The sequence below is a fragment of the Halichoerus grypus genome, chromosome 2 (assembly GCF_964656455.1).
Source record: "Halichoerus grypus chromosome 2, mHalGry1.hap1.1, whole genome shotgun sequence".
Taxonomy (NCBI): domain Eukaryota; kingdom Metazoa; phylum Chordata; class Mammalia; order Carnivora; family Phocidae; genus Halichoerus; species Halichoerus grypus.
This window is the reverse complement of record NC_135713.1, coordinates 194,096,604-194,116,832: the sequence shown is the minus strand read 5'-3', so window position 1 is coordinate 194,116,832 and position 20,229 is coordinate 194,096,604. Positions and strand designations below refer to the sequence as shown.

The following is a 20,229-nucleotide window of genomic DNA, read 5'->3' as shown; positions in this document are numbered from 1 at the left end:
AGTATTGTATGTTGCACGTTGTATTGTGGACAACAAATAAATGAATGGGTAGGGATGTGTTCCAGAAGAACTTTATTTACGAAACAGGCAGCAGGCCCGCAGATCCTCGTTTGCGGGCTCCTTGGCATATGGGAAGGCCCAGCGTTGGGAGAAAGCAGAGTTGAGGGACTGAGAGTTGATCAGTACAGCTGCCGCATAGAGGATGAGGTGGGAGCAGGAGGTGAGGAGTCTGGGGAGTTAAGAAGAGGCTGCAGAGAGTGGGTGGGAGGAGTCTGGGTGCAGAGACTAGAGAGGCAGCTGCTGTGGACATCCTGAACTCCCTGAGCAGAGGGAACAAAGTGAATGGTTTGGAAGGGTATTCTGTGAGTGGTGATAGGGCGGAAGAGGGAAGGAGAAGGTCAAGGTTGACTCCCAGACTATGGCAGACAGTGGGCAGATGGAGCTGGGGGAGGGGGGAGACCTGGGGGAAGCTAAGTCGAGGGGAGGGTTGGGGATGGGCGGCAAGATCCATTCCCCAGAAGGCTCAGTTCAGTGCCTGCCACACATACTTGGCTATACATATGCGGGGTTGTTTTTGTTTTTGTTTTTTGTTTTTTTTTTGTCAGAAACGTGGCTTGCAGTTTCTATGAAAGTACAATCTATAAACCCTGAGAAAGTCAGAGGGAAGCTGAACATGCAGAGCTAGATATCTTTCTAAGGACAATTTTGGGGAATAATGACTATTGACAGGTTTTCTCTAGCCTCTGGGGGCTGGGGGCTTTGGTTACGGGGGTTCCCTTTTATTCACAACTAATGTAACAGCGCAAGGACCCAGTATTGGCTGGTAATAATAGCTTGGTCAGGAAACACTGCCTCATCCAGGCAGTAAATCCAGTCCACCAAATGGATTGGCACTTCAGACCTCAGCAGTCCCAAGATGTGGGATTTGCTGTGGGGGGTGCTGATGTTCTTACAGCGCCCCCCCCCCCGCCCCCAGCGTGGTATCCTGTGTAAAATGAGGCTGTGCTAGAAAGCGGTGGGTGAGCTGGGCAGGCTTGGGGAGCACTACCTGACACGCCGCCTCACGGGGTGGGTCGGCGCTAAGTGCTGTTCATCTGTCAAGCCAGAGCAAGGATGCTGTTTGCATTGCTGAAACAATTTAGATTCTCTGAATGAGAATTGATGAGCCTGTGACATTTGTCATCCATCAGAAGTACACTCCGTGGAGCAACTACCTTAGAACAAATGTGGCTGGGGCTGTTTGAGGAGCCGTGGCCCCAATGACAGGGCGGGAAGCAGGTGCCACGTGGTGCCTCTTAGGGCTCTGACTGGAGTGTCCCGGGCCTCCATCCTCTCACCCAGATGACGGCCTCCCTGATGCCCCTCTTGCCCCCTTCTAATCCATTATCCACCAGACTGCCTGTGTGACCTTTTTAAAATGTAAATTGGATCTTGTCACTCCTGTTTAAAAGCCTTTAACGGTTTGCCATTGCATTTAAGAGAAAATCCGAACTCTTCCCCATGGCCTGCAAGCCTGCCCACTGTGGCCCAGGTCTCCCTCTCCAGCCTCTCTCCCCGAGAATTCCTCCAGCCCCACCGTGCTGGCTTTCCCTCAATCCTCCCAATACCCCAAGCTCCTTCCTACCTTAGTTAGGGTCCTCCTTACTCCCTTATTCTAGAAAGCTCTTTGTGCTCCCCACCCCTTCTTATATGTCAGCTATCCACTTAAAAATCATCACCTCACAGTGACCTTTCCTGATCACCCAGGCTAGGGTGGGTCTCCCTCTTTTGTTCTGGCACATCACCAAGGTCTTTTTTTTTTTTTTTAATCCTAAAACTTGACATAATGTATAATCTTACACTTATGCGTGTGCTTGCTTATTGTCTCCCCCCCCCCCCCCCCCACTATCAGCTCTTTGGAGGCAAGGACCATAATTAATTTGTCCACCACTGTGTTCCCAGAGACTAGCACAGTGCCTGGTCCGCGTATGTTCCATAGATATTTATTGAGTAAATGAACAAGTGAGTAAATAAAAAGCCATTCAATGGATTAGTCGATCAATTGATACGTCCATCCATCAGTGTACATGTCCATGTGTGTAAATGTATAACTTCTGGTTACCTATTGCTGGATTACACAGCATTGAATTGAATGGCTTAAAACAACATTATTATCTCATGTTCAGTGTGTTCAATGGTCTCAGGTGAGCAGTTTTTCTTGGGATAGTTCATGTGGTTGCAGTCGAGTGGCAGCTTGAGTCCTCTGAAGTGACAGTTGATGTTGGCTGTCAAGGGAGAATGCAGCCGGGTTGCCAGCTAGAGTGCCTACTCCTGGACTCTGCATGTGGCTTGGAGCTTCACGGCTTGGTGGCTGGGCTGGAGAGGGGGTGTCCCAAAGGAGTATCTCCCTTTGCCTACGAAACCCAGGCAGAAGCTGCAAGGCTCCTTATGACCTAGACTCTGAAGTCCCACAGTGTCATTTAAGTCCTATTCGAATAGTCACAAGTCACAAGGCAGCTCAGATTCAAGGGAGGAAACCTCGAAAGGGCACTACTATTAGTTCTGAGAGGCATGGCTCACTGGAGGCCATCTTGGCAGACTGGCCGCCACCATCTCTTCTATCATGATTATGCAGATTTTCTATTCCTAGTTTACATTCCTGTGTTTATTTCTTTTAGGCTCCGGCCCAAACCTTCTATAATCTGTGTCCTTGATTGCAGTGACACTTATTGGTTAAAGTTGGGGCATCTCTTCCCCAAAGTTTTCAGAGGGCTGAAATGAGTCCTTCAGTTTCTAGATACTCCAGGAAACTGGTCTGCATTTCGGATGCTAACTGGCTGTGGGAGAAGCAGCAGTCTTTCTGTGCATCTGGTGTGGTAGAAGAAAAGCCAGTGCTGCTGGTCAGCATCCAGGAATCTTGGTGCTCACGGTTGGTTGCCAAGCGCGGTGCAGTGACCCCGGTCAGCGGTCTCAGCACTGAAGTCACTGGCTTGGAGAGCCAAGCCTGAGGAGATGGGATAGTTTCAAGGGTCGAAGATGCTGGCCCCGTCTCAGTTTTGCCTTATAGCTAGTGTTTTTATCCAAATGTGAAAAGCTCTCCCTCTCCACCTCTCTTGCACTCCCACACCGCGCCATCCCCCTCCCTTTCCAAATGTCCTTCCAACTGCTATTTTCGATTCTGGCCTCGAGGCGAATGTTTTACTGTAGCAGAATTACTGTAAGATTCCTTCCTGGGCTCCCACAGATTATGGGACAATTCCCTAGAGAACCCCAGAAGCCTACCCCTTCAGAAATGGGCCAAAGGCCATCCCAAAAAGCAGGTCTAAGAAAACCTGAACTATCATAAAAGGTTATCAGAGGGATGGGTCAAGCAATAGGATTGTTTTTAATGGCATTGGCTGAATCTAGGTACATTTTCTTTCTCTTTTGCGTATCAAGTGAACTTCAAAGCACCAAAGACAATTGAGGGGCAGAAAAATAGTATTACAAAGTTTGCTGATGGGCCCTTAAACATACAGACCTGGGATATAAAAAGAACTCCAGTGGGCAGTGTATAAACAAGGAGAAAATCTTATCCAAAAACAACCTGTAAAACTGCAGAGGAAGCAGCATCCTTGAAAAACAATGAGTCATAAAACTTTTTTTCCTTCCTCTGATGGACAGAGCATACAAAAAAGGACTAGCATGAATACTGATAGGTGCTTCCATTTTCCTGCCATTTCAGCATGTCTGGGGAAGGCCCGAAGATAGTCCATGTCAGGTTTAAGAAGTAAGGCTGTCTGATTCATCATGAAAAGGAATCCTCCGATTAAACACTTCTGAAAATGTGTCGTGTTGTCTTGAAGCAGTGGTCCTGGTTGCTAATTGGTTATTCCTTTCATGCTTCAGCTATTGAAATACACACTTCACTTCAAATTCATTAGTTCAGTACTAAGGCGAGTTCAGATGGGCATCTTTATTGGATTCATTTTAAAGTAATAAAAGGTTTATTGCATAAGAGAAAAATGCATAGGAAATCCTTTCTTAAGAAAAAGAGGCAAGTCAGAATGTACTATGTAATTTACATGTTAACAAAAGTTAATGAGAGGGGCACCTGGGTGGCTCAGTCAGTTAAGCATCTGCCTTTGACTCAGGTCATGATCCTGGAGTCCTGGGATGGAGCCCCACATTGGGCTCCCTGCTCGGGCGGGGAGTCTGCTTCTCCGTCTGCCCCTCCCCCAACTCGTGCTCACTCATGAGAGTGTGCTCTCTCACTCTCCTTCTCAAATAAATCTTTTTAAAAATTTTTTTTATTTTTCTTTTTTCTCAAATAAATCTTTAAGTTGATGAGAGCCAAGTGTTTCCTGCAGAACTTTCCCGGAGACAAATAGAAAAGTGGACTTACAAGGACCAATGTTTAGGTGCTGAGTAGATTTGGCCTCAATTCCTCATTCTTCCATCTCTCATGTCCTTTGCCATGTGACTTTGCAGATTCCCACCCCCAGAGGGGAAGAATAGATTTTCTACCCTTTGACTCTGAGTTTGACCATTTGATTTACATCTGCCAAAGAACACTCATAGGATGCAAACAGAGGCTCAGAAAAGCACTTGCTCAATTGGACATGTTACTGTTCTACCTCTGCTGCTGCCAAGAAAAGAATGTGCCCAAGCTGGCTGACTGGCCCCAGGGTGTGAGGAAAGGCACGTGGAGCAGAGTCCCCCGCTAAGCTCAGCCTACAAGAGCGCCCCGATTGACTGTGCCTGCATGAGCAAGCCCAGGCTAGATCAGCCAATCCCAACCAATTTCTAGATGCATGAACTGTAATAACAAGGGATTATTATTATGGTGGATCACTATTGTTATTCAACAATAATGAACCAATAGAGGTGTTATGGGGTCATATCGCCTCTCCAGTGGTACCACAACGTCAGAATAGCCCTAATCATAAGGGTTAATAACCAAATGAGTTTACAGAGACATTAGTGAATATTGGCACAATAGGCCCACCATTCCTATCCAAAACGACAGAAAGCCTTCCCTAGTCTAAGGAAAGATCCCAAGCCTTTACCAGAAAGCTCCATCTTGGCTTGGGTTCCTCCCCAAGTCGACCTTGAGATAAAGATTCAAGTGCAAGTAGTTTAGTTAAGTGATAGAAGTGTGAGAGGGGGTGATGTAAGGAAGGGGTAGCAGACCATGAAAGATGTGTTGCCAAGCCAGCTACTACTGTGAGCAAGTGGAATTTAATCCCACTGGGCACGTTCTGAGAGCCAGTGTAGAATGCACCTCAGAGGACTATCATCCGAAGATGAGGTGGGGTATTTCTTTAGCTCCTGCCAATCAGGCGCTGGCTAAGGGCCACCACAGGAGAAATGATACCCAGCACTTCTAGCCAGCCACACTAGCACAGCCAGGAGGCGCACCATCAGGCAAGGAAATGGAGGTGGTGGAAACTGGAAGTCTGGTGGTCCTGTGTTGGGGACGTGGTAAGGTAAAGGGATAAAGGTGGGGCACTGATAGCATGCTACTCCTTCATTTTGGTTCTACCCTTACTTGGGGAGCATGAACCCCGGGTAGGATGGGTGCTTAGCAGGCCCCTCTGCAGATCAGATCAGAGCAGTGGGATACCTTGTGTGCTGACCAGAGCAATGTGTTCCTCCAGGCCAATTCTCCTTCCTGCTCCTGCATATTTTCCTGTTGCTTCTCCAGTCTTATCTCCTACCGTCCTATCACTTTTTAGGGTGTCCATTCCATTGGGGTGAAATGGGTGGCAACACCCATGATTGGCTCTTATCACAGCTGCCCACCAAGTCAACAAATTAGGTCTGTCTAATACAAGGAGCAAGGAGATTGATGCTGTCCATGAAATTGGAAAAAAACACCCTTTATTTTTATTTAAAATCAAATTAATTAACATATACTTTATTGTTTCAGAGGTAGAGTTTAGTGGTTCACCAGTTGCATGTAACACCCAGTGCCCATTACATCACGTGCCTTCCTTAATGCCCATCACCTAGTTACCCCATCCCCCCATCCACCTCCCCTCCAGCAACCCTCAGTTTGTTTCCTAGAGTTAAGAGTCTCTTAATGGTTTGTCTCCCTCCCTGACTTCATCTTATTTTATTTTTCCTTCCCTTCCCCTATGTTCATCTGTTTTGGTTCTAACACCCTTTAATTTTACAACATCCACAAACACTGTCAGGCTTCACTCCGAAAGGCGTAGCCTTTCAGTGTGATAAGTACAATCACACCTAATTCCACACAGGAGCTGTGGGTTTAAAAAGGCTTATATATTGATCAGCGTTTCTCAAACCTTTTCATCAAAGTTCTATTATCAGCAGAAAAAAGTAAACCGTGTACCCCACCCCTGCTGGTAGCCTACAGTGGGTTTATTTGAATATAAAAATGTGTTAGATTACTGAACATGGACATGTCATGGACATGATGTTTTTGTCTGCTAGCCTCCTTTCCTTGGAGGAAATCCTAGTCCCCTGCTGCGTCATTGCTGTTGAGCTGGCATTCACGATGGCACTGATCCCTGGTCACAGGGCTGGGCTGCTGACCCAGGCAGGGCTGGCCATGGTACCCCATTGGCACGTACCTCCAGCAAGGCCCAACAGCAGTCTGTTTCTTTTTTTTTCTTTCTTTTCTTTTTAAAAGATTTTATTTTTAAGTAATTTCCATACCCAACATGGGGCTTGAACTCACAACCCCCAGATCAAGAGTCACATCCTCTACCACTGAGCCAGCCAGGAGCCCCAAGAGAAGTTCTTTTTCTTCTTCTGGGTGGCTCAGCAAGGGAAATAAGGATCTGGAGTTGCCAGCGAACAAATGCAACTTAGAGAAAGCCTACACACGGAATAAAGCCAAGCAGAGCAGAGAGAGAGAGAGCTAGAGCTCTGGGAATATAATTGGAGCACTGTATCCAACCATACCCGAAGCTTCATAGGCCTTCCAGTAGAGTGAACCCCTCCATAAAAGGGCAGGGTAGGTTTGCTTATTAGGCTAGTTCATTTGCAGCTGGAAGACTCCTAAATTGTTTAGTAAAATAGACATTCCAGAAAAAGTGCCTTGTTTATCCTATGGCTTCATATTTCCCCCAGCACATTGTCCTGTATCCCCTAGGATTGCGTGAGGCCTTGTATCTTTATTTCACAGATGCTAGACTGCACCTCTGCCTATTCTTCAAATCAGCATTGATTCTGAACACTTTTGCTCTAAATTTTCCCAGCCCCTCCCCAACCTGAGCCTCCTAGGAAGATCTCAAGCTCTTTGCTGTGTCCTATCCCAACTACCTATCCACCCCCCCCCCCCACACACACACACAACACTGTTCCCTCTACCACTTACAGGTTTATTGCCCTCCCCTCTTGGATCCTGCGCTATCCACTTAATATCGCCCTGCACAGACTTGGTTCTTCCCTGCCTCCTCACCCCTACCTTCCTGATTGTGGACAGTCTAACCTCTGAACTATCAAATCCATGAGATGTCAGGAGAGAAATTTCAGAGCAGAGAGGAATATGCTGAGGTGACATCCCGTCGCTAGAGCAGACTTGGGAAAACCCGTGAATGTTGAAGCAGTGAATTTGGTTTTCAGGAACAGAAAGCAAAGGCAGGATCCCAACCCCAACCCAACAACCACAAAACATTCCTCTTTTATTAGGAAACGATTAGACGTGTAGCACTATACTTAAGTGCCGCAGGAGTACACAGAAGAAGGAACAGACAGGCCCTACTTTCAAGGCAATTTTAATTTAGCTGAAGGATAAAGTAAAAATTTAGAGAATGATCACGAGGCAAAACATAACCATGCGTGGCAGAGCAGAACAAAGAGTATTAGATGAGTAATAAGCAGATGTGGGAGAAGGGGATGGCTGAGTGGAGTGAGTTGTAGAAGAGGGAGTCTTGGAGGAAATGAATCTTGAGCCAGGCCCTGAAGGAAGTAATTGACAAATGCAAACTCTCCAGCTGGTCACGGGGGACGAGACTCTGTCTGCAGGAGTTGTGTAACTCGGATCTGCTCTGACCTGTTTGTGAAGATGCAAGCCAACTCTGAAGCTATTCAGGCCGTATTTGTAAGGCCGCACAAAACCACTGTTTTGGTCAAAAGAATGCAGTCGCTTAGCACGGGGTACACCCTGTAGATGATATCATGTCTGCAGATCAGTGTCAGGCTAAAGTCACCTGCAAGGGAAGAAGACCTGCAGAATCGTTTATATTTCTGCTTGTATTTAGCCTTCTGTTTCCAAGTTTAATCTCAAAGATTTTTTTTATCTTGATTACAGCTCTTGGTAAATGAATGTCGCTTTAAATGAAAGGCAGAACTTAGGGCAACACAAATTTTTGTTGATATGTTCATTGTGCGACGTGAAGGCCAGTCCTCGATAAAACACAAACAAACAAAACCCCGTACTTTTTGCCTTAGGAGCAGAAAGCTAAAGAGAGATGTAAGAAACAAATTTGCAGATTGTTCTCTCCTTGCGGGAGATATCGGCTAAAACGTGGTCTTTAGCCTTAATGAAAACACATTTTCAAGTTCTTTTGGCTTATTCTGGCAAGATAAAAACAAGTTGTAAAGAAACCACTTCTGTCAAAACTAGAAGCTTTGGCCTCACTGCCATTGTTAAAAGCAATCCAAGAAATACTATTTAAGGCTAATTTTGCTGCCCTTTTGAAGAGACTTTTGAAATCATACGGAGCCCGTAAGAAACAAAACAAAACAATAAGCTGAATTGGAAGGACAGGTTCCTCCTTGGCAGTAAGTGTCAAATTACATTGTCTCCTGTCTGTGGGTGAAACCGAGAACTGTGCTCTTGCGGGCTGCCAACCCCTTACTTGACAACCACTACAAAAATTTAACAATAAATGAAACTGACAGCCCACCTCACCAGATTGGGAACACATCTGAACTTCTACAGAAAGATAGCCCGTCCAGAGTTCATTTTCCTGGAGGCTGGTCTACAGCAACACCTAATGAAAACAATGATGGGCACATACTTACTTCCAAGGCATTTGTAGCCTGCGCTCTGATTCCAATCTCACCGCAGAACCGGAGATCAATTTTCACATCTTTTCGCTAAATGGGTAGGATGTGAAATTACTCCCATGGACAATAAGCATTCTCAGGGACTCTGGTAATGACGCAGCTCAGCCCAGCAGAAAGGAGGTACTAACAAAAAGCATACAGACAATTGGTTACCATCCATTTCCCCTGGTGCTGGCATATGTAACTGCAGTAAAAATTGAGTTCTTGGGTAAACCTATTCCTTCCCAATCCAACCAGCAGAACACAGCCAGCAGGTGATTTCTTCTCCGGCAATCTCTGGAAAGTTCGTGTATCCCAGTCTGACCAGAGCCAGGATTTACAGGCTGAGAAGCCAAGGGCCTAAACTCTGATAATTCTACAGATGAACGTCCTCCTCTCTTCTCTCCCCTCCCCTTTTTTTATTCTCCCTTTGTGTGCCAAATGACCTCTTTCACAAGGGACCACAGTAAACAGCTTCTTTATGATTTCCATCTTTCAAGGCTTGACTTCTGTGGGATGCTTAGACTGAAGACAGCTCCTCCTTCTTGCCTCCTTAGTGGTTTTGTCTCAAATGCATCAGTCTATGTAACAGACATGAAGAATGAAAACAAAGTAAGCCACCCCCAAGGTGGGTAGGACCCAGGCAGAAAGCCTGATAAAGTAGGGATGTGAGAGGTACTGCTCCATGTCTCCAGACCTCAGATTGTCTTGCAGCTACCAAAAGCTGATCCAGCACCTCATAATAATGGTAATGAAACATCGTTCTCAGGAAGGTGCCCATAAGGTCAACTTCCTTACTGCTATAAGAATGATTTATTTCCTCTAAAAGATTCCATCTAATTCAACCACAAGTAAATTTAATAAAAAGCACTTTATATGCTTATATAAATATAACTTCAGTAGGAAGTGACTGTTTTGACAGTTTGACAATGAAGCTAATAGGCAACAAGAAAACAGTTCTCGTGAAGTACGTAGAAATTTGGATTAAAAAAGTTATCAGGTTTACCTTTTGGAAATTCTAGTTAAGTTGGGATCTGAGCAGTCAGTCTATCAACAGAAACGCACATTTCTTTCATTCCTTTGCCTGTCTGAAGTTAAAAAAATAATAAATAAAATGTTCCTATCCATGTTTGCTATCAAAGGATTTCCTTTTTTGCAGTCCCAGAAAACCAGATAGGAGAAGAAAACCAACATTTTCTGAGTGTCAGACATTATGTTAGGTACTTTGTATATAGTATATATTTCATAAATGTTATCTAATTGAATTTTTCACAACACTGAAGAATGATTAAACCCCAGGGTTTTTGGCTGCTAAGCTTGAGCTCCTCCCTCTGTATTCCATTACAGTGCACAGAGTCTAGTCCCTATCCGCCACCATACATAGTTACCAACAAAAATTTTTTTTCTTGTGATAACGTTTCAAGATCTATTCTCTTAGCAGCTTTCAAATGTGAAATACAGTATTAACTATAGTCCCCATGCTATACATTATGTTCCCATGACTTATTTTGTACCTGGAAGTTTGTGCCTTTTGACCCCCTTCACCTGTTTCACTCCCCACCGCTGACCTCTGGCAAGCACCAACTTGTTCTCTGTATCTATGAGTTTGGGTTTTATTTTGCCTTTTTTGGTTTTTGTTTGGGTTGTTTGTTTGTTTGTTTTTTAGATTCCACATATAATTAAGATCATTTAGTATTTATCTTTCTCTGACTTGTTGCGCTTAGCATAATGCCCCAAGATCCATCCAGGTTGTCATAAATGGCAAGATTTCCTTTTTTATAGCCGAATAATATTCCATTGTGTATATACACCATATTTTCTTCATTCATACATCAGTGGACACTTGGGGTGCCTCGATGTCTTAGCTATTCTAAATAGTGTTCTTATGAACATGGTGCATATACCTTCTTGAGTTAGTGTTTTCATTTTCTTTGCATAAATACCTGGAAGCTGAATTGCTGGATCATATGGTAGTTCTATTTTTAATTTTTTGAGGAAGCTCCATACTGTTTTCCATAGGGGCTGCACCAGTTTGCATTCCCACCAACAGTGCACCAGGGTTCCCTTTCTCCACATTCTCCTCACACTTATTTCTTGTCTTTTTGATAAAAGCCATTCTAACAAGTGTGAAGTGCTATTTCATTGTGGTTTTGATTTGCATTTCCCTGGTGACAAGTGATGTTGAGCACCTTTTCACATACCTGTTGGTCATCTGTATGTCTTTTTCGGAAAAATGTCTATTACATTTTCTCCCCATTTTAAAAATCAGATTGTGTTTTTGCTATTGAACTCTATGAGTTCTTTATATATTTTGAGTATTCACCCCCTTAACAGATATGATCTGCAAACATTTTCTCCTATTCAGGTTTTTTCTTATTTTTCTTTTTCTTTTTAAGATTTCATTTTGTTGGGCGCCTGGGTGGCTCAGTTGGTTAAGCGACTGCCTTCGGCTCAGGTCATGATCCTGGAGTCCCGGGATCGAGTCCCACATCGGGCTCCCTGCTCAGCGGGGGGTCTGCTTCTCCCTCTGACCCTCGTCCCTCTCGTGCTCTCTGTCTCTCATTCTCTCTCTCAAATAAATAAATAAAATCTTAAAAAAAAAAAATAAAAAAAAAAAAGATTTCATTTTGTTGATGTTTTCCTTTGCTATGCAGAAGCTTTTTAGTTGAATGTAGTCCCATTTGATTTTTGCTTTTGTTGCCTTTGTTTTTGGTATCAAATCCAAAAATATTTTCATTGCCAAGACCAATGTCAAGGAGTTGCCTGCCTATGTTTTCTTCTAGGAGTTTTATGGTTTTCAGGTCTAACATTCAAATATTTGACCTATTTTGAGTTAATTTTTATATGTGGTGTAATACAGTGGCCCAGTTTCATTCTTTCACATGTGGCTCTCCAGTTTTCCCTGCACCATTTGTTGAAGAGACTCTTTTCCCCACTGTCTATTCTTGGCTCCTTTGTCATAAATTAATTGACCATATATGCATGGGTTTATTCCTGGGCTCTCTGTTCTGTTCTACTGATCTATGTGCCTGTCTTTATGCCAGCACCATATTGTTTTATTAATAATAATTTTAAAGTATAAACCTCACTAATAATCACAACTTAAAAACACATGTTCTTTACTTAAATTTGGTTATTCCATGTGGTTAAGGTTTTGTCAGACAATACATTCATACCTGTTTTTATATGGAATGGCAAAGTTGCAGAACTTTTCTAGAAAGCTACTTGACAATGACTTCATCCAGTAATCCCACCCATGGAAATTAATCCTAAACAAATAAACAGTTTATCATGCAAAAGCAAAAAATTTGGAAACAACATAAAAATGACCCAGACCAGAAAAATAATTGAATGTATGATGGTAGATTCATTAGATATAATATGTAGCCATGAAAGTCATGCTTTAAAAAAAAAATTTCATGATGTATACATAGTTCAGTATAACATTAGGTTAAAAAGCAAGATACAAAATTATATACAGTAGAATTTTAATTTTGTACAAAGTGAAAATAAGCAAAAATATTAACAGTGATTTCTCTCCAGATGGTAGAATGAAGGTGATCTAAATTTTTTCTTTTAATTTTCTGTGTTTATTATAATAAACATTTATTACTCTTATAATGAAGATTTAAAACATTTTTTTAGTGAAATAGTATGAGGGGAATTCCTGAAAACTTGCTTTCTTTTTTTTTGTTGTTGTTGTTGTTTTTTTTTTTTTTTAGATTTTTTAAATTTATTTCTTTGACAGAGACACAGCGAGAGAGGGAACACAAGCAGGGGGAGTGGGAGAGGGAGAAGCAGGCTTCCCGCTGAGCAGGGAGCCCGATGCAGGGCTCGATCCCAGGACCCTGGGATCATGACCTGAGTCGAAGGCAGACGCTTAACGACTGAGCCACTCAGGCGCCCCTAAAACTTGCTTGCTTTCTTCACTACTACCAGCACAAAATAGGGCTATTTCTTATAGAGTTGATCAATTAAAAGGCATTTATTATCAATAATAGCCAAATTATGGGAACGCCTGGGTGGCTCAGTTAAGCTTCTGCCTTCGGCTCAGGTCATGATCCCAGGGTCCTGGGATTGAGTCCCACATTGGGCTCCCTGCTCAGCGGGAAGCCTGCTTCTCCCTCTGCCTGCCGCCCCCACTGCTTGTGCTCTCTCTCTCTCTGTCAAATAAATAAAACCTTAAAAAAAAAAAAAAAAAGCATTTATTGGGCTGACCACTGAGTTATATGCTACTAGGGGCAAAATAAAGGAACATAAGTCACAGTCTCTGACCCCAATTAGCTTAAAACTCAAATGAAGAATTTCTCCTGAGTCTCTATTTTATGTGTATATAAGTGATGAGAAGTAAATACACAACCCCTGCAAAATGAATCTTTTCACCACTGTTATGGCTGTAGGATACTTGCTTCTATATATATTGTAAATCTCAGAATTCTGATCTTAATCATTGTTCCCCCATGACTGCTCTGCTGTCTGTTTGCTCCTCCTTCCCCTGTTGTTTGACATCTGTTCTCTCCAGACTCCTTCCTAGCCACACTTTCCCCAAATACATATGGCGCCCCATGACTTCCGTTAGCTGCCCGGTAATGTAAAACAACACATATCCACATTTATCAAGTTGGTTGACAGTGCTTGTTTATATATTTCCTTTTGTCAAGAATAGTGAAGGGTCTGAGATTTCCTCCTACTTGCAAATTAAGAAGTTAGCCTATCACTGTTTCATGAATGCTGACACAAGGCATAAGACTACTGGGTCAGAGACAAAAAACTTTATTACTCATGGCAGATCAAGCAGCATGAGGTCCATAATTCCACTGAACATGCCCCACCCCCCACACACCCCCTCCCGCCCGCCGAGTCTTAAAGAGTGGCACACACGAGCCCAGGTAGATGTTGTGCACACAGATTTGTTTCAAGGCTGAGGACCCTGAATTTAGGGAATCTGAATCTTTTAAAATGGGCTACAAGTGAACCTGCCCAACCTTTGCCCTGGTGGGACACATTATATTATCATACTTGACAGTAAACAAACCTGCCCTTTTGCTCTATAAGGGGATACAATCTTTATCTTCTAAGGCTCTTTAACTATATAAATATCCTTGAAAAACTAGATGGGACAAAAGCTATCAGTGGGTCTGATCACATAACAGGGAGAAACATGGGAGATTATGGAGGATTGTCTCCCAGCATCTTTTCCAACATTTTGGGGCAACATTTTATTTTGATAAAATTGAAAACTTACAGAGAAGTTCCAAGAATAGGGCAAGGAACTTCCTTATACCCGTGTTGGCCAATTATAATTGGTTTTGCCTCTTTTTCTTTTCCCCCCCCTTCCTTTCCTTCTTTTCCTCCCTCCCTCCCTTCCTTTCTTTCCTGTATATATCCAATTTTCAGAGCAACTTGAGAATAAATTGGAAATGTCACATGATGGAAGTTTGTCCCAATGTTGATGATATTAAATATGATCACTTGAGGGCGCCTGGGTGGCACAGTCAGTTAAGCATCCAACTCTTGGTTTTGGCTCAGGGTCATGGGATGGAGCTTCCCCCCCCCAACCCTCCGCATCATGTTCCACACTCAGCGGAGAATCTGCTTGAGATTCTCTCTCTCCCTCTCCCCCTTCTGCTCATGCTCTAATAAATCTTTTTAAAAACATATGATCACTTGGTTAGATGGTGTTTGCTCAGTTTCTCCACTATAAAGTTTCTATCTTTCCCTTTGTGAGTAGTAATTTTTTGAGAAATACTTTGAGACTATGTAAATATGTTGTTTCCCATAAAAAAATTTACCCACTGGTTTTAATAGCCACTGATGACTATATAACACCATCATTTCTTTTATGTTCATCAGTTGCCTTGCTACTATAAAGAACTTTCTCTGGGGTGCCTGGGTGGCTCAGTTGGTAAGTGTCTGCCTTTGGCTCAGGTCATAATCCTGGGATTGAGCTCAGCGGGGAGCCTGCTTCTCTTATGCTCTCTGTCGCTATCTCTGTCTCAAATAAATAAATAAAATCTTTAAAAAAAAAACCTTTCTCTTCATATATTTCATTTATTTACATCAATATGGACTCATAGAATTCTTTTTTATTGAACAGGTTATAATCTATCACTACCATTATTTACTATGATGCTCCAATTGTCTCTGATTTGGCCAATAGGAGATCTTTCAGGCACTCTCTAGTGCAACAAGAGCTAGGCTCATCTTGTAGTTTCCCTATTTCAACCATGGAATTAGTCTTTTCCCCAGTGGCTCCTTTCAGGGGGAAACATTTTGAAACCAAAATCTTTACTCTTAGTGTGTTCATTTCTAATGGTGTGATATTGTCTCTAGGCTCTGACAGGAAGCACACACACACACACACACACACACACACACAATCATGAGTTCATGTTGATATCCAGTTCCAAACCAACACTGGTTTGGATACAGTGTTGGATACATCCTTTTTTTTCTTTTGAGATATAATTGACATGTAACATTATATTAGTCTTATGTACAGTGTAATGATTTTATTTCAAGAAATGATTACCACAGTGAATGTGGTTAACATTCATCACCACATAGTTACAAGGTGTTTTTTCTTGTAATTTTTAAGATCGACTTTTAGCAACTTTGAAATATACAATACAGTTTTTACTATAGTCACCATGCTGTACATTACATCCACAGGACTTACTTATAACTGGAATAACTTAGAACTTATATCTTACAACCTTTAGACCCCTTTCACCCCACCCCACCCCTGCTGCCTCTGCAACCACCAATGTGTTCTCTGTATCGGAGAGATGTATTTTTTTTTTTTTCACATCCTTTCCATACTAACTGTTCTTTATAGTAAGAAGTCTGGATCTCATTATCCTGAATATTTTTACTCATTTGCAATAAACAGAAAAAATGTTCAGAATTGCTAACCTATACCACTGTGAAAAGCAAACCTACTAGAGTTCAAAATTGTTTCTCCTATAAGGTCAAATTTACATAAAATGAAATGCACAGATCTTAAGTACACAATTCTGTGAATTTGACAAATACATTCATCGATAAGATCTAGAATATTTGTCACCTTGGAAGTTCCATTATGTTTCTTCCCAATCCATCCTACACCCTTTCAGGCTACTACTTTCTGATTTTTTCACCACTGATTACTTGTGCCTGCTCCAGAGTTTCATATAAATACAACCATACAGTGTGTACTCTTTTGTGTCAGGCTTATTGTGGCCAGCATAATGTCTAAAAGATTCATCCATGTTTTTGCATATTATCAGTAGTTCCATTTTATTGCTGAGTATTCTTCTATTGCACGAATATACCAAAGTTCTAAAAATCCATTCTCAGGAGTGCCTGGGCGGCTCAGTTGGTTAAGCATCTGACTTCACCTCAGGTCATGCATGATCTTGGTGTCCTGGGACTGAGCCCTGCATCAGCCTCTGCACTCAGCAGGAAGTGAGTTTCTCCCTTTCCCTCTCCCTCTGCTCCTCCCCTGCTCATGCTCGCTCACTCACTCTCTCTCAAAATAAATAAATAAAATCTTTTTTAAAAAAAATTCCATTCTCCAATTGATGGATATTTGTACGGGTTAGTTTTCTATTATGAATAAAGCTGCTATGAATATCTTTGTTCAAGCCTTTTTATGGACCTCTAGTTTCACTTCTCTTGGGTAAATACCTAGGTGTGGAATGCTTAAAATCATAGGATAAATGTAAGTTCAAATTTGTGAGAAACTACAAACTTTTCCAGGATGGTTTTACAATTTTATGCTTCTGTCAACAATGTATGAGTGTTCCAGTTGCTCCAAATTCTTGCCAAAGTTTTGTGTCATCAGTGTTCACAATTTTAGCCATCGTAGTAGAACTATCTCACTGTGGTTTTTGTGTTTCCCTGATTAACTATGATGTTGAATACTTTATATGTTTATTGGCCTTCTGGATATTTTCCTTTGGAAAGTGTCCATTCAGATCTTGTATCAGTAATGACATTTTTTGTAAATTGAAGTATAGTTGACACACAGTGTTAAATAGTTTCGGGGTACAACATAGTGACTTGACAACTCTATGCTATGCTCACCACAGGTGTAGGTACCATCTGTCACTATAGAATGCTGTTGCAATACCATTGACAATATTCCCTATGCTACCTTTCATCCTGGTGATGCATTTATTCAATAACTGGAAGCCTGTATCTCCAATTCCCCTTCACTCATTTTGTCCATCCCCCACCCCCCATCCCCTTCGCTCTGGCAACCACCCCTTTATTCTCTCTTATTATGGGTCTGTTTCTGGTTTTTGTTTTTTGTTTTTTGTTTTTCGGATTCCACATATAAGTGTAATGGTATTTGTCTTTGGCTTATTTCACTTACCATAATACCCTCCAGGTCCGTCCATGTTGTTGCAAATGGCAAGACTTCATTCTTTTATATGGCTGAGTAATACTCCATTCATCTATTGATGAACACTTGGGTTGCCACCATATCTTGGCTATTGTAAATAATGCTGCAATGAACATAGGATGGATATATCTTTTCGAATTAGTGTTTTTGTTTTGGGGGCTAGATACCCAGTGGTGGAATTACTGGTTCATATGATATTTCTATTTTTTTTTTTGAAACCTCCATACTGTTTTCCACAGTGGCTACGCCAAATTACATTCTCACAGTGCACAAGGGTTCCTTTTTCTCTACATCCTCTCCAACACTTGTTACTTCTTGTCTTTGATGTTAGCCATTCTGAGAGGTGTAAGATGATATCTCCTTGTGGTTTCGATTTGCATTTCCCTGGTGGTTAGTGATGTTGAGCATCTTTTCACATGTCTGTTGGCCATCTGTATGTCATCTTTGGAAAAATGTCTATTTAGGTCCCCTGCCCATTTTTTTAATCAGATTATTTGGAGGGTTGTTTTTTTTTTTTTTTTTCCTGCTGTTGTAGGATGTTCTTTAAATATTTTGGATATTAACCCTGTTTTGGATACATCATTTGCAAATATCTTCCACCATTCAGAAGGTTGTTTTTTTGTTTTGCTAATGATTTCCTTCACTGTACAGAAGCTTTTAATTTTGATATAGTCCCAATAGTTTATTTTTGCTTTTGTTTCCCTTGCCTGAGGAGACACATCTAGGAGAATGTTGCTAAGGCTGATGTCAAAGAAATTACTGCCTATGTTTTCTTCTAGAAGTTTTATGGTTTCAGGTCTCACATTTAGGTCTTTAATCCATTTCGAGTTTATTTTCGTGTATGGTGTAAGAAAGTGTCCAGTTTCGCTCTTATACATGCAGCTATATAGTTTTTCTAGCACCGTTTATTGAAGAGACTGTCTTTCCCCCATTGTATATTCTTGCCTCTTTGTCATAGATTGACCATATAAGCATGGGCTTATCTGTGGGCTCTCTGTTCTGTTCCTTTGACCTATGTTTCTGTTTTTGTGCCACTACCATACTGTTTTTTTTATATTTTATTCATTTAGAGAGTGCACGAGTTGGGGGGAAGGGTAGAGGGAGTGGGAGAGAATCTCAAGCAGACTCCATGCCAAGTATGGAGCCTGATGCAGGGCTCAATCCCACAACCTAGAGATCGGGGCCAACCCTGAGATCTCATGACCCTGAGATCTCATGACCTGAGCCGAAATCAAGAGTCAGACACTTAATCGACTGAGCCACCCAGGCGCCCCAGTTCCATACTCTTTTATAGCTGTGTGTAGTATATTTTGAAATCTGGGATTATGGTATCTCTAGCTTTGTTCTTCTTTCTTAAGATTGTTTTTGGCTATTCCAGGGTTTTTTTGTGGTTCCATACAAGTTTTAGGATTATTTGTTTTCTAGTTCTGTGAAAAATACTATCAGTATTTTGATAGGGATTGTACTTAATCTGTAGATTGCTTTGGGTAGTCTGGACATTTTAACGATACTATTTCTTTCAATTCATGAGCATGGTATGTCTTTCTATTTGTGTTGTCTTCACTTTCTTTCATCAAGGTTTTATGGTTTTCAGAGTACAGGTCTTTCACCACCTTGGTTAAGTTTATTTCTAGGTAGTGAACTCTTTTTGGTGTAATTGTAAATTGGAATGTTTTATTTCTCTTTCTGCTACTTCATTATTAGTGTATAGAAATAACAGATTTCTGTATTTTGATTTTGTATCTTGCAACTTTGCTGAATTCATTTATCCTAATAGTTTTTTGGTGGGATCTTTAGGGTCATTCAAATCTTTTGTTGTTGTTGTTGTTGTTGAAGAGTTTTATTTTAGAGAGAACACGAGTGCAAGTCGGGGGAGGGAGAGGGACAAGCAGACTCTGGGCTGGGTGTGGGGCCTGGTGCGGGGCTGGATCTCATGACCCTGAAATCATGACCTGAGTCAAAATCAGGAGTCAGACACTTAACCAACTGGGCCACCTAGGTACCCCTGTTCGTTTTCTAGTTCGTAAAGGCATAGTTAGGTTGAGATCTTTCTTGTTTCTTTATGTAGGTGTTTATTGCTATGAAATTCCCTCTTAGAACTGTTTCTGCTGTATCCCATAAGTTTTGGTTGTGTTTCCATTTTCATTTGTCTCAAGATTCTTTCATTTTCCCTTTAATTTCTTTGATCCATTGGTTGCTCAGGAGAGTGTCAACTTCCATGTATTTGAGTTTTCCAGTTTTCCTCCTGTTATTGATTTCTAATAGTATACCATATGGTCAGAGAAGATAGTTGGTATGATTTCAGCCATATTGAATGTGCTAAGACTGGTTTTGTGGCTTAATATAGGGTCTATTGTAGAAAATGCTTCTTGTGTAATTGAGAAGAATGTATATTCTGCTAATACACAGATAAAACGTTCTGTATATTTTTGTTAGGTCCATTTGGTCTATGGTGTTGTTCAAATCTGCTGTTTCCTTTTTCTCTGTGTGGTAGATCTATCCATTGTTGAGAGTGAAATACTAAAGTCCCTAACTATTTTTGTATTGCTGTTTCTCGCAGAGCTGAAAGGAGAAATATTTTGCTTTATATATGTAGGTACTCTGGTGTTGACTGCATAAAGATGTACAATTGTTATATCTTCTTGATGGATTTATCATTATATAATGACCTTGTCTCTTTTTACCATTTTTATTTTTTTTTAAACATTTTATTTGATAGACAAGCAGGGGGAGTGGGAGAGGGAGAAGCAGGCTCCCTGCTGAGCAGGGAGCCCAATGCACGGCTTGATCCCAGGACCCTGGGATCATGACCTGAGCCAAAGGCAGATGCTTAATGACCGATCCACCCAGGCGCTCCT

At 41.7% G+C, this 20,229-nt stretch overlaps 2 long non-coding RNA genes across 6 annotated transcripts in view; one reads left to right on the top strand and one right to left on the bottom strand.

Annotated features, from left to right (window-relative positions):
* LOC144380876 (uncharacterized) overlaps nucleotides 1–20,229 on the top strand; it is a 71,409-nt gene that overhangs the window by 43,352 nt on the left and 7,828 nt on the right. The window lies entirely within an intron of this gene.
* On the bottom strand, nucleotides 1,904–12,253 carry LOC118550843 (uncharacterized). The gene is made up of 4 exons (XR_013445158.1): nucleotides 12,159–12,253; nucleotides 9,989–10,070; nucleotides 8,959–9,126; nucleotides 1,904–2,983 (listed from the first exon to the last, which is right to left on the bottom strand). It is a non-coding gene; the product is annotated as an uncharacterized LOC118550843 (long non-coding RNA).